This window comes from Pristiophorus japonicus, unplaced genomic scaffold (assembly GCF_044704955.1).
Source record: "Pristiophorus japonicus isolate sPriJap1 unplaced genomic scaffold, sPriJap1.hap1 HAP1_SCAFFOLD_112, whole genome shotgun sequence".
Classification (NCBI taxonomy): Eukaryota; Metazoa; Chordata; class Chondrichthyes; family Pristiophoridae; genus Pristiophorus; species Pristiophorus japonicus.
In genome coordinates, this window is record NW_027250777.1 from 423,279 (window position 1) to 430,231 (window position 6,953).

A 6,953-nucleotide genomic window follows, 5' to 3' on the forward strand; every position below is an offset into this window, starting at 1 on the left:
ATCTACCTCCGTCTTGACTTCACTAATCTTTTTCGCTTCACATATCTATGGAAGCTTTTGCAGTCAGTTTTTATGTTCCCAGCAAGCTTCCTCTCATACTCTTATTTTCCCCTTCCTAATTAAATCCTTGTCCTCCTCTGCGGAATTCTAAATTTCTCTCAGTTCTCAGGTTTGCTGCTTTTTCTGGCCAACTTATATGCCCCTTCCGTGGATTTAACACTATTCCTAATTTCCCTTGTTAGTCACGGTTGAGCCACCTTCTCCATTTTATTTTTACTCCAGTCAGGGATGTACAATTGTTGAAATTCATCCATGTGATCTTTAAATGTTTGCCATTGTCTATCAACTGTCAACTCTTTAAGTATCATTCGCCAGTCTATTCTCGCCAATTCATGCCTCATACCATCGAAGTTACCTTTCCTTAAGTTCAGGACCTGAATCTCTGAATTAACTGTGTCACTCTCCATCTTAATAAAAATTCTACCATATTATGATCACTCTTCCCCAAGGGGCCTCGCACAACAAGATTGCTAATTAGTCCTTTCTCATAACACATCACCCAGTCGAGGATGGCCAGCCCTCGAGTTGGTTCCTCGACATATTAATCTAGAAAACCATCTCTAATACACTCCACGAAATGCTCCACCACCGTATTTCTACCAGTTTGGTTTGCCCAATCTATATGCAGATTAAAGTCGCCCATGATTGCACGCAGCCCTAATTTCTTGTTTGATGCTGTCCCCAACCTCACTACTGCTGTTTGCTGGTCTGTACACAACTCCCACTCGCGTTTTCTGCCCTTTGGTATTCCGTAGCTCTACCTATACAGATTCCACATCATCCAAGTTAATGTCCTTCCTTACTACTGCATTAATTTCCTCTTTATCCAGCAACGCTACCCCACCTCCTTTTCCTTTCTGTCTATCCTTCCTGAATATTGAATACCTATGGATGTTGAGCTCCCAACCTTGATCAACCTGGAATCATGTCTCCATAATCTCAATTATATCATATTCATTAATAGCTGCCTGCGCAGTTAATTCGCCCACCTTATTACGAATACTCCTCGCATTGAGGCACAGAGCCTTCAGGTTATCGTTTTAACACACTTTGTCTCTTTAGACTTTTACTGTAATGTAGCCCTTTTTGATTTTTGTCTTGGGTTTCTCTGTCCTCCACTTTTACTTTTCTTCTTTCTATCTTTTGCTTCTGCCCCATTTTACTTCCCTCTGTGTCCCTCCAAAGGTTCCCATCCCCCTGCCATATTAGTTTAAACTCTTCCCAATAGCACTATCAAAAACTGCCCCTAGGACATTTGTTCCAATCCTGCCCAGGTGCAGACTGTCTGGTTTGTACTGGTCCTACCTCCCCCAGAACCAGCTCCAATGTCCTAGGAATTTGAATCCCTCTCTTCTGCACCACTCCTCAAGCCACGTATTCATCTGAGCTATCCTGCAATTCCTACTCTGACTAGCACATGGCACTGGTAGCAATCGTGACATTACTACCTTTGATGTCCTACTCTTTAATTTAACCCTAGATCCCTAAACTGAGCTTGTAGGACCTCATCCCATTTTTCTGTCTATATCGTGGGTACCTATATGCACCATGACAGCTGGCTGTTCGCCCTGCCCCTCCAGAATGCTCTTTGGCTGCTCCAAGACATACTTGACTTTTGCACCAGGGAGGCAACATACCATCCTGGAGTCTCGTTTGCGCCCGCAGAAACGCCTAACTATTCCCCTTACAATAGAATCCCCTATCACTATAGTTCTCCCACTCTTTTTCCTGCCCTCCTGTGCAGCAGAGCCAACCCTGGTGCCATGGATGGCTGCTGCTGCCTTTCCCTGATGAGTCATCTCCCCCAACAGTACCCAAGGTGGTGTATCTGTTTTGGAGGGAGATGGCTGCAGGGGATACCTGCAGTACCTTCCTTCCACTGCTCTTCCTTTTGGTCATCCATTCCCTATCTGCCTGAGTAACCTTTACCTGTTGTATGACCAACTCACTAAACGTACTCTTCACGACTTCCTCAGCATCGCGGATGCTCCAGAGTGAATCCATGTGCAGCTCCAGTGCCACAATGTGGTCTGTCAGGAGCTGCAGCTGGATACACTCGCTGCACACTCGGGTGGAGCATGACACAGGTCTGGCCTCTCCTGCCATGAATGAACCCTTAAATTAGTTAATTTTTCAACAATGACAAGGTTTCTTACTGCTAAGAACAAGAAGAAAGAAAAACGAAAGGAAAACTACACACCACTCAACCAGCCAATCACTTGCCCTCTTGGTTGTGACGTCACCCTTCGATTACTTTAAACTTCTTTCTTACTTTTGATCCTGCACCAGCTGTAGCTCGCTGCTCGCTGCTCCTCCTCCAGCTGCACCTCCGACTGCGGCCGATCCCCGACTCCTGCTGGGCCTTTATAGGGCCCTGCTCGCTCCACCTCCCCGCCGTTCGAACGCCCAGACAACTGGAGACCAGCTCTGCTGCACGGATCTGGTGTACACACATATCGCAGTGTGGGCTGGCCCGTGCTGCCCCTGGACTCCCGGCCCTGAAGTCACGCCGCCCCTGGGACCCGATCACATCCCTCCACAGTCTCTCGCTGTTCCTGCTGTACCTGCCCACGCTCCAATCACCGACCTGGACTTTGATGACGTCACTCTTCGCTGCCGCCGCCCTCCTGCACCAGCTCGCGCTGTACCTTGCCGTGGTACACCACCACGCTGCTCCCAGGCCGCCGCTCACCGCTCCTCTTATGGCCCCGACCTGCCGCTGGTGTTCTCAAGCAGGTCGGGGCCTCCACGCTGCTCCCAGCAAATCCAGTTACACCCCGTGTCACCGCACAATTCTCAGCTGTGATTGTAAGCTGCCTATATTTAAAGCTATCACAGAGGCTACAAGCAGTATTCCCTGGTAGTCTAGTGGTTAGTATTCGGTGCTCTCACTGCCGTGGTCTGGGTTTGATTCCTGGTCACAGAAAGCATTTTTACAGAGCAAGTTGACAAAAATAATTGAAGTCTGTGAGATACTGAATAATTGTTTCAATCATCATTAATCCACCCACATGTGTTGCACACTGAAGGAAATACAAATAAGTGACTGTCATATTTTAATAAATTTTTATACAACCGTAGAATCAGCAGAAAAACAGGATATTCAGCCTATAGTACCTAATAAATAGCCCATAGTACAAGAGTAAGGAAGTCTTGCTACAATTGTACAGGGCTCTGGTGAGACCACACCTGGAGTACTGCACACAGTTTTGGTCTCCTTATCTGAGGAAGGATATATTTGCCTGGGAGGTGGTGCAACAGAGGTTCACCAGATTGATTCCTGGGATGTGAGGACTGTCCTATGATGAGAGATTGTGTAGAATATGCCGATACTCTCTGGAGTTTGGAAGAATGAGAGGTGATCTCATTGAAACGGACAATATTCTGAAGGGGATTGACAGAGTAGCTGTAGACAAGCCCGGCTAGCTCAGTCGGTAGAGCATGAGACCCATAATCTCAGGGTCGTGGGTTCGAGCCCCACGTTGGGTGATTAATTTTCCTTAAATCTTATGTTGTTTTCACGGGAAAACATTATTAATGAGCCCATAATCTTCTTTTGCACAATGAAAGAAATGCGAACTGAGGGAGAGTTGATAATTTAATCATTTGTTCTGTGCTCTGCATAAGAACACAAGAACCAGGAGCAGGAGTCGGACATTTGGCCCTTCGAACCTGCCTTCTTTTGCACTGAAACAACTTATAACCGTGTTTTTAAATTAGCAGTGCCAGATATTTCGAGGGCACCTTTCAATACTTCACATAACCATTGCTTTCGCGACAGCCACCCGGGATCGAGGCTGTTTCTGAAGTAACTTTGATATTACCGTTTGGAATTGAAGTGGAATAATTTTATGAAGTTAGATGGATGTCCCAATGCACTTCAGAGTGGTATCAAAACAAATGAGTTTGTAATTAAATACAATTAATGGTAGGAGGGGGTTTTAAACTCATGCCTCAAGAGGAAACTACAACCTGAACGCCGCGCCTTAGACCGCTCGGCCATCCTGACTGGTGAATGCGCCAGTTGCAAGTTATTACTCTGGAAAGTTTCAGACCGGGCGCTTGTACAGTGTTGCTGGAAGGCCCAGTGACCAGGATATCCTCTCCTCCGGGGTTTTCCTGAGCGTGTGCTCGGTGTACGGGGAGCTTTGGCCCGGGTCCGAAGTAGCTTGCATCATGCGACAATGTGACCCGGACTGCTTTTGTTCAATTTTATCGCACCCAAGTTTTTGTTTCAAAAACAATATTTCTGCCTGGGATCAAACTAAGGTCGTTTCGCATGTGAGACAAACGTGATAACTACTACACTACAGAAACGACTGCTTAGCTCAGTGCCCAGAGAGAAGTATTCAGCAACAAGCTGAAATGCTCAATCCCTCTCTCTGCAAAAAGTTCCTTTTACAAACATTTCTCTGAACGGAACTGCACCAAACAACAATGTTCTCCTTTCAATGTCATTAAGCTCCCCATTTTCCGCCTCTGCAATTTTCTGGACAAGGACAAGGACTGAAAGTGCTTTGCGATCAGAAAATTGCCGGAACCCCTGTGGTTAATGACAGGACTTTTGGTGGTTGATTTCCGTACACACCTTGGAATTCAGGAGAACCTGTTTCGTGGTTTAAAGTTCGAGATAAACGCACGGGGTGGAGCCAACAGGAGCCTGGCAGCAATCAGTGACAGGAACATGCAACTTAAGCAGGCCAGGCTATCAACGTCATAGCCATCACCGAACCCCGCACCATCAACATCCTGGGGGTCACTATTGACCAGAAACCTGACGGCATCTGTGTGAATTGCTCTAAATCGATATTTAGCAGAGCCTAAAGAGGGGAAACTGACGCTGTGGATGAGAAAAGGCCGAGCCGAAGTGTAATTTTTGGAGATGATTTTGTTGTTTTTGAGAACTGTTTCAAAGACTTTGGTATGGTCAGTTCCATGGTGTAATGTTCAGCACTCTAGCCTCTGAATACAGTGATCCGAGTTCAAATCTTGTTGTCCCAGCTGCTGAGATTTTGAGACAAACAAATGAAAGACACCTGGTGCTGGTGGGCAGTTTTGTTGCCTTTGTCATTGATGCTTGATCGACAAGTCTAGTTGTCAAATCGTGTGCTTCACCGTCAGTTACCTGTGTAAAACTCGAGTTCTCTCAAAATTCACAGATTCCCCCTCTGTACAAAGAAACTCTAAGGAAGGCTCATTTTGGAATCGCTTAAAATGAACTTTGGGATTTTAAAGGTTGCTTGAGTCTGCAAGGGAAAAGGACTGCAAATGTTCCAGGGGAACAGTTATCTCTTAAAAGACCAGTCTTTGGGTATTGGAGCTGTCTGGGATATTCGAGCTAAAACAAATCGTATGCGGAACTGTGTAAACTCCAAAACTCTGCTCCCGAGGAGACATTAACATAGCAACAATTGACCCAGAGATAGCCAGCGATAGCTCCAAGAATGAAACCCATCCACACATGCATAATGTTAATCACCTTCCGGCCTGCATGGAAAACCCAGGCCTAGGCAGACAACGTAAACACCGAATATAATTTGTATAATTACGATTCGAATTCAACCTATCGACATATCCTAAAACACGTTACCGTTACCGAGCCCGCCAAAATCCAACAAAGAATTACCAATCCAAAATTAAGACAAAGAATTGGGTTTGATTTGGCGCGCACATTCGCAAGGCTCTCAAGGTATAATTGAGGCCCTGTTTTACAGTGAAGTAGCCAACTTTGCTCCTACACCAGCTTCATATACTTCAGACCTGGCAGACTTCAAGATCAGCACACCAGCTTTCATTAACCTGGTATCTTCAGAACATTGACCAAGACAGCATCGCAAACAGATCAGCCATGTTCTTTTTGAATGGCGGAGCAGGCTCAAGGGGCTAGATGGCCTACTCCTGTTTCTAATTCTTATGTTATCTTATTTTTAACAACCAGGACACCAAGCATGCCGCGGCAGCAAGAGGCTCAAGAAACAACCAACAAGATATTACCAGCAACCAAATTGGCAATATTGAGCCACTGCGAACAACGACTTCCAAACTGAAGTCAACTCGACGAAAACCCGAATATTCGCAAGCTGTTTTCACTCTACAAGCTATCCCTGAGCAGCCAACTGGTAAATCATTACCGAAAGGAACTTTACAACCCACTCCTACCAGAGCAAAGTGGATACTCACCCCATAAATCCAAAACACGCCCTACTGCATCAGCGGACTCCACCCAACTGAAGACTATGCAGTAAGAAATCTTCTACGATGTTCGGGGTTCGACAAGCAGAACCTACAGAGTCCAGCGAACCCTGAAACCGTGATCCACCGCTAACTGTCAATAAGAGGATTGGTGAGCATTATCCCCGTTGCCCTAGAGTTTAACCGAGTCAGATTTAGGTATTGGGAGGAGGGAGGTGTATTATTTTCTGTAACCCCTTTTGCATGTGTAATAAAGTGTTCCTTATTCCAGAGATTGTATGTTTTGACATTGTACTTATCTTTCCTGAATAAAATTAAAGTTTCTTGCACTAAACCAGTTGTCTCTTGCACTTTGTCACATCCCCAAAAAATCCAAAGTCGAGAACTCAGGGAATGGGAGCAATTCGAACCGCTCAGAAGGTCAGAGGTGAACGTGACCTCCGAGACCACCCCCTACACCTGTTACAAGTCAGCGGAGGAGAAATCAGTTTGTCGTCTAATGCTGCTTTTGCCTGCACAGTGTGTGCTGAGATTATCTGTGCAATATGCAATCAGCAGGATGAATATGCACTCGACAAAACGTTGCATTTTCTTTTCATGCCAAGCATTTTACATTAATGCATTGCAATGCCAACGCACTTTTTACCTGGCAAGACTGAAGTACAAGCTGTGATGAACAGTGTGAAACAAAAACAGCTACT

The 6,953-nt window shown here is 45.6% G+C and overlaps 1 non-coding gene across 1 annotated transcript; it reads left to right on the forward strand.

Moving 5' to 3' along the window:
- The first annotated feature begins 3,476 nt into the window (after positions 1 to 3,476).
- Positions 3,477 to 3,549, forward strand: trnam-cau (transfer RNA methionine (anticodon CAU)). The gene has a single exon. It is a non-coding gene; the product is annotated as a tRNA-Met (tRNA).
- Positions 3,550 to 6,953: the final 3,404 nt, after the last annotated feature.